At 49.3% G+C, this 13,687-nt stretch overlaps 1 protein-coding gene and 1 pseudogene across 1 annotated transcript in view; one reads left to right on the top strand and one right to left on the bottom strand.

The window, feature by feature from the left end:
• The window catches only part of MRC2 (mannose receptor C-type 2), a 55,820-nt gene that overhangs the window by 28,673 nt on the left and 13,460 nt on the right, over window positions 1-13,687 (bottom strand). The window lies entirely within an intron of this gene.
• On the top strand, window positions 6,808-7,595 carry LOC131746972 (ubiquitin carboxyl-terminal hydrolase isozyme L5 pseudogene; annotated as a pseudogene).

Raw genomic sequence — 13,687 nt, 5'->3', positions numbered from 1 at the left:
TCTGCTGTAAGCAAGGAAGAAGATAATATGGAAAGAGGCGCAGAGCTGAGAGATGAAAGGAGAGGAAGTGAGTCCTTGTGGTGCAGAATGTCCAGCCCTAGCCCCTGGGTTCCTGCGGCTCTTCCTCCACACTGTGCATCACTCAGGATCATTTGTAGCCACATCCCCCCACCCCCGCTTTTTTTTTTTTTTTTTTGGCTGTGCTGGTTTGCGTCGCGCTTTTGCCCTTGTAACCAAAGAATCCTGATAAACACACATCCCTAGGTCCATGGACCAGTCTGGAACACTGGTCCGTGCTCCTTACTCCCCTGGAGGCATTGTTCCAGAGTCCCCTCTGACCGTCAGACCAATGAGGAGCTTCTTGGGCCGGTGGCTGCATCTGGGCCACGTCAGAGGAGGTGCTTGGAGGCTGGACCCACCGCATCCTCTGGATCACGTCTCCGGCTGCTCCCCCAGAGACTTTCTCATTCATGACAATGACAAGCATTTATGAAACACTGAACTAGATACTATAGGGAAATTAAGGATATGGCTTCTGCCCTCAAGATGTTTACAGTGAAGCTGGAGATGCAGAACTCACAAAGCAATCCATGAAAAAGTTACAAGCAACATATCAACAAGTGTGCAAAACAGTCAGATCTAATTTATACCACATGGTTGGGGGTAAATGGATAGAAATGGATTTCCCAGGTAATTGAAGGAAACTTTCTGGTGTGAAATCCATACTTCCTTGCTTCTCAGACATCCAGGGCATCACCCTGGAAATTTATTCCTGTGCTCAGAGGTAACTGGGTTTTAAAGCTATCTGCCCTACGCTGAGTAACCCCACCTCCTCCCTCCGGGTTGAGGGTCACTGTGGCCTCCTTTCCTTTCCCGTCTGCTGTAAGGTACACACAATGTGCTGGTCCTGAGGCTGAGTGCAGAGGCTCACAACTGTCTGTTTCTCAGCAGCAAACCTCTCAGCTGTCCCTGCAGCTTCCCGGACTCAGCCCAACAGCAGAGGCAGCCAGAGGTCTGACCTCCGATGAGACGGCTGTTCCCCATCAAAGCTGAAGACATCACGCTGAAGGAAGCGGAGGGGAAGTTCACTCTAGCACAGTGCCTGGCACACAGCAGACTCTCCACAAATATCTACTGAACAAGGGACATGTCAAACAAAACCCTGAAAAGCGCAAGCAGAGACAAGGACGTGGAGGGTGTTCCAAGTTCGGGCAATGGCAGAATCAAAGACTGGGGACCCAGCGAACAGCCTGGCTCGGCTCCTAGAGAGCTGGGGACCAGGGACCAGCTGGCGAGCCCGGGGGAGCTGACCATATTTGGTCCCAGAGGGCGGGGCAGGGTGGCCTCCAGCCGCTGAGCCTCCGCCCCCCCCCCCCACCCCGGCTTCCCCTTCGGCACCCCTCCCCAGGCCACGCAGAGGCCAGGGGTCATCCCAGGGAGAGCCACAGGCCGCCGGAAGGGCTGTCAGCCAAAAGGAGCAGCTGTTTTCAATGAGCCACTTGGCCCTGAGGCCAGGCCTGAAAATGTCCGAGTCAGCAGAAGCTGCCAGCTCCGCCCTGCGGAGGGGCCAACCCTGGGGACCAGGCATCCCACCCTGCACCACCCTCTACTAGAGGCCGTGTCCATGTCCCTGCACACACACTGGACCTGGGGGGGGGGGCAGCAGGGCGTTCCTGCCATGGAGGGCAGGGGAGTCACATGCCTTTGAGGCCCAATACTTTGCCCAACTGCGCAGCAGCCCCACCAAAATCCTGGGCTAGTGTGGGCTTCCCCCTCTACCGTCCACCCTCCAGGCTTTTCACACTCTCCGGCCTCCTCCCCAGCAGCCCTTCCACTCCAGCCAGGCCAAACTGCTGGCCCCCCATCGCTTACAGAGCGCGTGACAAAACCGAACACACACAGCCCCACGGAGGCTCCGCGTCTGTCACACGCACGCCTGTGTGCAGTGTCTCTCTCAATCTCTCCAGCAGCGGTAAACCTCCTCTATGTTTCTAGAGACGCTCTTCTCCCCCCTTAAAATGTCTGTGTTGCACGATGTGATATGCTGTGTTCTATTAAGAGGTTAAAGCAAACTCTGGCAGAGAATGGGTTAAGAGATGGGCTTGTCACCTAATACAGGCAAGAGGATGGTGTGAAGGGGGGATGGGAATTCGGGTAAATTTGGAAAGGCAGCTTTCACCCTCCCAAGGCTCTGCCTGGGTCCCCCGGCCGAGGGGAGCCGTCTCCTGGGGCTCTCGGAGACGCAAATCCTCACCCGCCCTGACCTTCCCCCCGTGGCGATTTAAGAGTGTTTGATCTCATGCCCTGCTGTCTTTTGTCTTCTCAGACTAAAGCATCACGATATTTTCGGCCTGTCCTTTCCCAGGCCCCATCTTGTACGAAGCCTAGGAAGGGCGGGGGGGGGGTGCCGAGCCCCATATCGCCTCTAACCTCTGGGGGGACCCAGCACCCCTCTGCTCACGGGCAGCTCCCGCAGCCTCGCTCCTCTGCCTGGTCCCCACGTCTCTTCCTCTACCGGAGCATCCCAGGGGCGGGCCCACCTTGACCCCATGCTCCCTCACGCCCGCCTCCAGGACCCGAGGTGCTGGGCCCCGCCCGTCCACGGAGTTAACGGGTCTTCTTGGCCGCTGCGCCCGCCCTCCACCTTAGTGCGCCCCCCACCTAGGCCGTGCGCCCCCCTTCCGCGATGTGCCCCCATCTCCGCGGCGCGACGCGGCCGGGGCGTTTGGGCGCAGACCCCTCCCCCAGCCCCGCCGCGGCCATGAGGTCCGCCAGGCTCCCCAGCCCAGCTCTGCGAACCCCGGGTCGGCGGCCTCCGGCGCCGTCTGCTAGCCCGCAGCCAAAATAAACAGCCCAAAGCCACTTCCTTCCCCGGGGGGGCAACTTTCACAACAACGGCCGGCTCCGGTCGTGGCAGGAAGTGGCCTTCTGGGCCAGGACAATCCAACCTCACTGACCAGCCAGCGAAGGGCAGGATCCAGGACCCGCGGCTGGGCCCGGGCCCAGCTCCGCATTCGCCCCTGGAAGGGAGCGCGTGGGTGGGGGCGTAGCAGTCCCGGCGCAGAAATCACGCGCCCGCCGCCCGCGCCCAGCGATCACAGCCCGGACAGCAGTGCCCGCCGACTCGTTAACGCAGGCCGCGCCGGCCTCCGCGGAGCCACACTTGTCTCACTTATCCGTGGGAGTCGTCAGCAGATTATTTCATAAAAGCACGGGTAGGAGAGCCCCAGCCCCAGCTCTGGATTAGATGCTCCATACCTCTGATTTAGGATGAGTAAATGAATGAGTGAGAGGATCTATAATAAAGGAGACACCGGGACAGAGAGAGCAACTTTTAAAAAATTTAGTTTGGGGAATTCCCTGGCGGCCCAGTGGTTAGACCTCCTGGCTTTCACTGCGGGGGGGTGGTGATGGGGAGGGTTGGTTCAACTGGCCAAACAAAAAACAATTTAGCTTTGCCAAAGCGGCTGCAGAAGTGAGGGGGGGCAGTAACTTAAAGCTAAAATACTAGAAGCCCCCCCCGCCCCCCTACTGCTTACTGCAGAGTCAACAGAAAGGAAGAATAAAAATCTCCTTTAGGCCTTTCTGTATTTTCCACAGTGAAGTCTTTTTCAAACAAAGAAAGAGAAACGTGTGGAGAATTAAACTAAAATCTAATGATTTGTTTGTGAGAAATTGAGGTTTCAAATATAAACCATTGGATTCACAAGAACTATTTTAAGAACAATTTTTCTTTTTTTTGGCTGCGTTGGGTCTTCGTTGCTGCTCACGGGCTTTCTCTAGTTGTGGCGTGTGGGCTTCTCACTGCGGTGGCTTCTCTTGTTGTGGAGCACGGGCTCTAGGTGCACAGGCTTCAGTAGTTGTGGCGTGCGGGCTCTAGAGCACAGGCTCAGTAGTTGTGGCACACGGGCTTAGTTGCTCTGCGGCATGTGGGACCAGGGCTCGAACCCGTGTCCCCTGCATTGGCAGGCGGACTCTTAGCCACTGCGCCACCAGGGAAGCCCAACAATTTCTAACTCACAGTCTTTCAAATAACATAGAAAAACGGGTAGGATCCCTCCCCCCCCATTCACACAACACAATGAGTTCCTCATTGGCTAAGTGCCCCTTGAGGGCTCAGGTTCTATCCTCAGCCTCTCCATGTCCCCAGCGTTTGCCTGCCATAGTCTGGACTCACGGTAAATGTCGAATGACAGAATGAATATGAACTGGAGGGTCTTAGAATTCATCTTGTCAGTCCTTTAGAATTTGGAAACTGAAACACAGAAAGGTTAAGTGACTTGTCCAAGGACACTCAAACAACTGGAACCATGACTTTTCCGTTAGGACTAAACCTTATTCAAGTCCTGAACAGCGTCACCCCAGTATCTGCTCATATAAGTTGACCATATCATTTACTGTCTCATGTTGAGAATGAGAAGGGGAGTTTCTAATAATTACAGCACTACAAGCCTGAGCCAGGGCTGTCCCAGGCAAACAAGGATGTACGGTCACCCTGCACTTATGGAAAGAGACCACAAATAATGATACAAGTTAATGTTTACCATGCACTTGGCTAGGTACCCGGCACCAGCTTCCCAGGCTTTCTCGTTAATCCTCACAGCAATGCTCAGAAATAGGTAAAATTCCTATCTCCATTTGACAGATAAGGAAACAGGTATTAAATAACTGAGAGATCAGTCCTCTTGATAACACAGTTAATAAGGGGCAGAGCAGAGATGGGAGACCAGGAAGAATGGTCAGTTCCAAACAACTATTTCAGGTACTTGAAACTGATAACCCACAGGCAAGCTGCATTTGGCCGTCACGGTATGTGAAAGAAAAGTGAGCGATCATTGAAAACTGGAGAGATTTCACATAAAAATCTGCATTTCCAGCTTCTCTCAGAAACATTGAGGCCTGACGATGCTGAGCCAGTGTGCCTGTAAGGCGCCAGTCACAGTTTCTGGGTGGAGCTGCCCACAGGAGAGGGGGCTCACCGGTTTGCCACAGTCCCCACCCACCCCTTTTGCACCCCCCCTACTCCAACACTGAAGTGGAAGGAGAATGGCCATATGTTATCATGTTGGCACTACTGTTTTTATCAGAGTGGAGAAACATTCTTCAATATCCTGGTCTCTATTAAGAATGACCAGAGGGCTTCCCTGGTGGCGCAGTGGTTGGGAATCTGCCTGCCAATGCAGGGGACACGGGTTCGGGCCCCGGTCCGGGAGGATCCCACGTGCCGCGGAGCGGCTGGGCCCGTGAGCCATGGCCGCTGAGCCTGCGCGTCCGGAGCCTGTGCTCCGCAACGGGAGAGGCCGCAACAGTGAGAGGCCTGCGCACCACAAAAAAAAAAAAAAAAGAAAAGAAAAAAAAATGTTAAAAAATAAAGAATGACCAGAGGGTTGTGCCTATTTCAACCCCCCCCCCCAAAAAAAAGTGTGTTGGGGGGGTCCCCTCTAAATTAGGCTCCACTGCCCAGCAACCACAATGTCCCTGTGACTCGCTGCATTCCTTTCTCGAGACATGTCTGAAACACAGCACAATATGATTCTGAGAAATCCTGACACGATTCACCACAAGCTTTTACTCCAGTCGCTGGCAGTTCTATGGCCTTCTGACGTGGCAACGTTCAAGGAGGACTTGTTTGGTTCTCGAAGCAAGGCATGGCACTCTTTTTAAAGTTGTGATGAGAAAAACAACTCCTTGGAGTTGCTGCCTTGGCACTTTACCGTATGACAAACCTGCTCACACCCAGAGCCTGGACATTTAGATAAGGGTCTGAGTTTGGGATTCCCACCCGAAGTTCCTGCTTTGCTTTTGGGGGGGCACCTTTTAAAATAACCACTTAAGAGTTGAGCCTTGAAAAATTAGTGACGGAGTAGGCGGGGGGATGTGGGGTTGACGAGGCAATGCAGGTGTGCCGATCCCAGTGGCTGGCGGTGGATGGAGCGGTGGGGGAGAGGGCACGATGCGCAGTGCCAGAGAGTGGCGCCGCGTGGAAAGTGACCCCGGGTCTTCACCGAGCTCATTAAAGCATTCAGTTGCCGAGGAGTCCAAGTTGAAGAAATAGGGAGTTTAGAGCCTGAGAATTTTGAAAAATTAAAGCCAGTTCATGGGTTGATTTTTCTTTTTTTAAATTTAAATTTTATTTTTATTATTTATTTTTGGCTGCGTTGGGTCTTCGTTGCTGTGCACGGGCTTTCTCTAGTTGGGGCAAACGGGGGCTACTCTTTGCTGCGGTGTGCGGGCTTCTCATTGCGGTGGCTTCTCTTGTGGAGAATGGGCTCCAGGTGCACGGGCTCAGTAGTTGTGGCACGTGGGCTCAGTAGTTGTGGCTCACGGGCTCTAGAGTGCAGGCTCAGTAGTTGTGGTGCACAGGCTTAGTTGCTCCGCGGCATGTGGGATCTTCCCGGACCAGGGCTCGAATCCGTGTCCCCTACATTGGCAGGCGGATTCTTAACCACTGCGCCACCAGGGAAGCCCTGATTTTTCTTTTTTTTTTTTTTTCCGGTTCGCGGGCCTCTCACTGTTGTGGCCTCTCCCATTGCGGAGCAGGCTCCGGATGCGCAGGCTCAGCGGCCATGGCTCACGGGCCCAGCCGCTCCGCGGCATGTGGGATCTTCCCGGACCGGGGCACGAACCCGTGTCCCCTGCATCGACAGGCGGATTCCCAACCACTGCGCCACCAGGGAAGCCCCTGATTTTTCTTTTGAAGTGGCAGCCAGGAGAAGAACCAGCAGCCTCTGTGGTTCAGGACTCCAGACTTGACACGATATTTTTTGCCAAGCGGGTAATTAATAATGCTTGTGCTACTCAAGCCATAGTAAGTGTGTTATTGAACTGTACCCATCAAGATGTCCGTTTAGGAGAGACATTATCAGGGTTTAAAGAATTTTCACAAAGTTTTGATGCAGCTATGAAAGGTTTGGCACTAATTCGGATGTGATTCAACAAGTACCCAACAGTTTCGACAGACAGCAGATGTTTGAATTTGATGCAAAGACATCACCAAAAGAAGATGCTTTTCACTTTGTCAGTTATGTTCCTAGTAATGGAAGACTGTACAAATTAGATGGATTAAGAGAAGGACCCACTGATTTAGGTGCATGTCATCAAGATGGCTGGATCAGCACAGTGAGGCCACTCATAGAAAAAAGGGTACAAAAGTACAGTGAAGGTGAAATTCAATTTAACTTAATGGCCATTGTGTCTGACAGAAAAATGATATATGAACAGAAGATAGAAGAGTTACAAAGACAACTTGCTGAGGAGGAATCTATGGATACAGGTCAGGGTAATAACATGTTAAGTGCTCTTCAGTCAGAGGTCGCCCAAAATCAGATGCTTATTGAAGAAGTACAGAAATCAAAAAGATACAAGATTGAAAATATCAGAAGGAAGCATAATTATCTGCCATTCATTATGAAATTCTTAAAGACTTTAGCAGAACACCAGCAGTTAATACCACTAGTAGAAAAGGCAAAAGGAAAACAGAATGCTAAGAAAGCACAGGAAACCAAATGAAGAAGATGCTTTGGGATGTGTACACATTTCTGCTTCTGCACTTATTTTCGAGGAAACCATTAAGTATAAAGAACTTTGAGCAACATCCTAATTGACTCAGCACACATTTGACAACAGTCCCATTTGGTCTCACCTTCAATGCATGGATTCATAACCTCTCCCTGCCTGCATCATGTGCATGTGGTGCATATTAAATAAAAGCAGTGTTCAGAAAAAAAGAAAACAATTAGTGACCTCTGCCCCAACCACCTGGTAAGCACTAGGTGCCCGCTACCCTGCTCTTTCTGTCCTGCCCACTGATGACCTGGGATTGAGGGCTGCCCTTCCCCTGGCCCACTGGGCCACCAAGCCCCCGCCCCTCACCCTGTTTCTGGGATGTATAAGTAACAAATTGTTATTTTTACTTCCTCTGTGTTGGTTTACTTAAATTGTCCCTTCAACCAAAACAATCCCAGCGTTTTCACTTCCCCAAAGTGGGAGCTCGGATACCGAGGAAGTACCTGACGACCCCAATCCATGTAGGTGGCTTGTGCCTCCTCTAACCTGCATATTCTTCTTTTTTATTTTTTAATTAATTAATTTGTTTATTTTTGGCTGCATTGGGTCTTCGTTGCTGCGCGTGGGCTTTTCTTTAGTTGTGGCGAGTGGGGGCTACTCTTCATTGCGGTGGGCTTCTCTTGTTGCGAGCACGGACTCTAGGCACACAGGCTTCAGTAGTTGTGGTACACAGGCTCAGTAGTTGTGGCTCATGGGCTTAGCTGCTCCACGGTGTGTGGGATCTTCCCAGACCAGGGCTCGAACCTGTGTCCCCTGCATTGGCAGGCGGATTCTTAACCACTGCGCCGCCAGGGAAGTCCTAACCTGCATATTCTTAATTGAACACACCAGCTCTGGCTTCTCAACACAAAAGTTAAATGAACATAGAGCCTTTTTTGCTTGGGAACCTTTAGGATCTCTCTAAAACTATATGTCAAAGATTAAACACTTGCTGACTTCTGCAATGACAAACCAATGGAACCTTCCTTACCCACACCTTCTTTGGAAGCACGGTGGAGGGCTTAGGAGGGTGGCTCTGGAATCTGGACCCACCCAGGTGCAAATCTCTTCTTGGGCCCTGGGGCCAGCTGCTTCACTTCTGTAAGCCTCACTTTGGGGAAGACACCAGTATGACCAATCTCATGAGTGTCTGGGAAGATTAAGCAAGAAAATGCTTAAAGATGCTTTGTACCTTTAGCATTTGGTAATGGAAGGCCATTATTTTTTGTTTGTTTTAAATATTTATTTAGTTTTGGCTGCGTCGGATCTTAGTTGCGGCATGCGGGATCTTTCACTGCGACGTGGGCTTCTCTCTAGTTGTAGTGCACGGGCTCCAGAGTGTATGGGCTCTGTAGTTGCGGCACCTGGGCTCTCTGAAGATTTTTTTTTTTTTTTTTGCGGTACGCGGGCCTCTCACTGTTGTGGCCTCTCCCCTTGCGGAGCACAGGCTCTGGCCGCGCAGGCTCAGCGGCCATGGCTCACGGGCCCAGCCGCTCCGCGGCATGTGGGATTTTCCCCGACCGGGGCACGAATCCGTGTCCCCTGCATCGGCAGGCGGACTCTCAACCACTGCGCCACCAGGGAAGCCCTACCTGGGCTCTCTTAGTTGCCGCGCGGCATGTGGGATCTTAGTTCCCCGACCAGGGATTGAACCCAGGTCCCCTGCAATGGAAGGCAGATTCTTAACCACTGGACCACCAGGGGAGTCCCCATTATTGTTTTTTAACATTGAAGAGCCTCTGCCCAGATCAGGGCTGTGAACTCAAGAGTCTGTTTCACAGCAGAGAGCCTGGGAACCAGGCTTAGCAGATGCTGCAATCCAGATAAGAGGAAATGATTAAGAGTAAATAAAGCTAAGGACTTGAGTGTTTAAGCTGCTCTTCAGAAGAATTAAAAGAAAAATAAATCCACAGTCCAGATGCAGAGTCCTCCCACAGTTCCCATGGATGGGTCCCTGGCAACTATCATTTGTTTCTGACCTCTGAGCTTTTGGACCCTCCTCAGGTGCACCTGGAAGGGAGATGCAAGAAGAAGCCATGGACAGTGTGACAAGGGAAAGGGGGGGTACTTCTGGGGAGGTCAGGGCAGCATGGGGTATGCTGCTGTCCCCGCCACATTCTGGTTCTGCAGAAATGAACTCCAAGGGCAGTCGTAAAGGGAGAATGAGGTCCCAAAACGCGCAGCTGGAAGGGAGAGTGGAAGGAGGTGGCGAGGGTCCACGCCGCTTGGGGTGGCAGATGCTGGGGCAGGAGGAGGTGGACAGAGTCTGCGTGGGCCCCTCGCTGGGACTCAGGCAGTCACCTGGCAGTGGGGCTCCAAGAATGGGAGGAGGAACGGGTTGGAGCAGCGCAGGCTGAGAATCTAGTCTAGGAGTTCAGGTTCTGATTCTGCCATTACAATGTAAATGACCTTAGGGTACTCGGGTTTTCTTACCTGTGAAGTGAATTCAAAAATACCCTCCTTGCCTCTCCACAGCCTCCTGGGGAGACCTACAGGGAGAGATCTATGGGGATATTGACATGATTCTTTTAGGGTCTCTCTCACCCATTAAATGGTTCCTTCACAGCAGGAGCATGTCTTATCCATTTATCTCCCCAGTTCAGGGCATACAACAGGTGCTCAATACATGTGTGTTTTGAAATTTGTTAAAATTTGCCTTATAGCATAATATGGTCAGGTTTTTTTTTTTTTTTTTATGGTCAGTTTTAAAAATGTTCCAAGTGTGCTTGAAAATAATTTGTAATTTAAAAGTTTTGGAGCATAGTGACTATATATCTGCTTGTTGAATAAAATTTGCTGCTGACGTTATTTAAGTTTCTTATATCCTTACTAATTTTTTGGGGGGGGGTCTACTGGTTCTGAAAGAGGTATCCTCTATCAGTGAATGACAGCAGTATGTTAAATCTCCTATTATGATAGTGAATTTGTCTGTTTTTTCCTTGCAGCTCTATATAATTTGAAGTTACGTGCATACAAATTTAAAACTTCCTGGTAAATTGGACTTGTTGATATGAAGTTGCCCTTGTTTATTTCTAGTAACGCATTTGCTTTCAAGTCTACTGTATCTGTTATTATACAATTTCCTTTTGGTTTATATTTGCACAGTATATCTTTTCCAATTCTTTTACTTTCAAACTTTTTGCACCATTATGTTTTATTTTTTTCAATAAATTTTTAAAAATTAATTAATTTTAAAAAATAACTGAAAAAGCTTTTTAAAAAGAAAACTAAGAAGCAAATTCAGTGGAATGCATAATAGGTGTTCCTTGGGAGAATGCTTTAGGTTTCAGTTCATTTTTTCATAAGATGAACGTTCCCACCAAAAGCATCGGAGTAAACATCATGCCTCATGCATGCATGTAGGTATAATGCTGATTAATGCAAAAAAATTACAATATTCAATGACTTTGAAGGAAGCAAACATTTACTAGATTCCATGAATAAAAACCTCTCTAATAAAGCTTATGTGGAAGGATAATGGCTCCAGCTATCCTAGCAAAGGAGGCAGAGTCCCCTTTCCTATGAATAGCTGGGCTCAGGTGTGATGTTGGGAAAAACACAAGGCAAATAAATAGCAATTGAGAAAAAAAAAATACATGTGTGTTGAACTAAGCTGGACCAGGGGAGGTGCAAAGGCAAGCTGTCCTGTGTCCTATAGGCAAGGGTTTAACATCCTCTGAATTGCATCCTCCTTTAAAAGCAGATCATGTATGGACAGTGAATAGAAGGGGATAAGGGAAACATGAAATTATTTATCGTGCCAGGAGGTTGGGATTATGTGTAACTTTCTCTTATATTATCATAATGTTTCTAGAGTAAATAAAACTGAGGGAAGCGAGACACGGGGCATCTTAAGGTCTTTGAAGGAACCAAACCTCTCTGCATTTCCCACAGAACCCGACTCCTTGCTCAGTGTTCAGTGAGTTTGACTTGCTTTGCCCTGGAAGCTACAAAGGGTCAGATATATACACAAGACCCATCATCTCCACCACTGTGACATCACTCAGACCTCCAATGACACAACAGACTCGACCTACAAAGGAATGTCTGTGAGGGTCCTCCAAACCCTTCTCTCTCCCCACCCTTTCACACCCTTTTCCTGATTTCTTCAGTATATTTTTAGGACCATATTTTAAAAATTACTGCTCCCACAACCATCACAGTTCCTCCCTCTCTTGATATTAATTAAAAATCAACAGCATGCGGGGCTTCCCTGGTGGCGCAGTGGTTGAGAATCCGCCTGCCGATGCAGGGGACACGGGTTCGTGCCCCGGTCCGGGGAGGATCCCACATGCAGCGGAGCGGCTGGTCCCGTGAGCCATGGCCACTGAGCCTGTGCGTCCGGAGCCTGTGCTCCGCAACGGGAGAGGCCCCAACAGTGAGAGGCCCGCGTACCACAAAAAAAAAAAAAAAAAAAAAAAAAATCAACAGCATGGTTAAGAGAGCTTGGGCTCTGGGTTCAAGGCTGGGTTTGAATTCCTGCTCTTGAACTAGTCATTTGACCTCTTCAACCTTCAGTGTCCTCAACTGTTCAGTGGAGGAAATACTCCTGTTTATGGCACAGAACAAGTACTGAGCACCTCGCATGTGCCAGGAGCTGTGCTGGTGCTGACCCCTGAGTGGTTGGCAGGACTGGGTGAGACCACGGATGGAACGATTCGCCACAACGCCCCCCACAAGGGAGCTCATGGTGACAGCAGCCCTGGGGGCGACCCTTCTGGAGGAGAACATGGCACCATGTGTCAAAAGCCTTCAAAAACACAGACCTTTGACCCAGAGTTCACTTCTTTTTTTTTTTTTTTTTTTTTTTTTTTGCGGTATGCGGGCCTCTCACTGCTGTGGCCTCTCCCGTTGCGGAGCACAGGCTCCGGACGCACAGGCTCAGCGGCCATGGCTCACGGGCTCAGCCGCTCCGCGGCATGTGGGATCTTCCCGGACCAGGGCACGAACCCGTATCTCCTGCATCGGCAGGCGGATTCTCAACCACTGCGCCACCAGGGAAGCCCCAGAGTTCACTTCTTATGAATTTAACTTAAAGAAATAATTAAGAATCTACGCAAAGATTTTGCTACACAGCATTATTTATAACAACAATGACTGGGGGAAAATTAATGTCCAACAATATGGCACTGACTGTGTCAACTGAAATACACTCACACAATGGGATACTATGCAGACAACAGTAATCAATTTATAAGAGTATTTCGACATGAATAGAGGTTCACACTGTAACTGATTTTTAAAAACTGGATGTATAATAAGACCTTATTTCTATTTTCTTTTAAATCAACTAAAGTCTGAAAAGACCTTTGTGCATTCTTGTTATTAAACTTGGGTGTCCAAATCGCCAGGGGTGCTTGTTTACAGAGCAAGTGCCCAGGCCCTACAGCAGACCTACTGAATTAGAATCTCAAGATGAAGGAATATCTGGACTGTAAACAAGGCTCCCAGACGATTCTGAGGCTCACCAGAGTTTCAGAACCACTGCACATGCCTAAGTGTTAACAGTGGTTATCACTGACTTATGGGATACCTGGTGATTTTTATTTTCTTCTCTTTGTATTTTCTACAATTTACATGTTTAGAAATTAAAAAGAGATACGACCTGAATGTCCAACAAGGTATAGTTACGGGACATCGGTGCAACGGAATCTTACGCAGCCATGGAAGCACTGGGTGGAAATACACTGATGACATACTGACATATGAAAGAATGTTACAAATCAACACTAAAACATCTATGTAAAGTTTTATACAGAGAGAGGAGAGGAGACACAGTTTGGCAGGATATTCTTTAAAATGTTAACATGCCTGTTTTTTAGAGGTGAAATTTTAGGTAACCTTTCTTTTTTTGTAACTTCTTCTACCTTTTGAGTTGTGTACTATAAATAGGTAACATTTTTTACAACCATAAAAATGTATTCTGATCCTGAAAAATATATATATGTAACACTGTCTTTCTGAGGGCCTTGTGGGAGGGAGGGTTAGTGAAACAGAAAAGGTGCTGGTGCGTAAAAGGGGGAAGAGTAGCCTGGACTCAGTTCGACCCCAAAGGGCTTTGTAAACCTTACTAACAAGGCCAATTGTGTGGAGGAGGAGGGGGGATAAAAAGATACTTCAGACGTAGATATAGATATAGATG

Source organism: Kogia breviceps, chromosome 19 (assembly GCF_026419965.1).
Source record: "Kogia breviceps isolate mKogBre1 chromosome 19, mKogBre1 haplotype 1, whole genome shotgun sequence".
NCBI classification, from domain to species: domain Eukaryota; kingdom Metazoa; phylum Chordata; class Mammalia; order Artiodactyla; family Physeteridae; genus Kogia; species Kogia breviceps.
The sequence above is the reverse complement of the archived record's forward strand: the minus strand, read 5'-3'. Positions and strand labels throughout refer to the sequence as shown.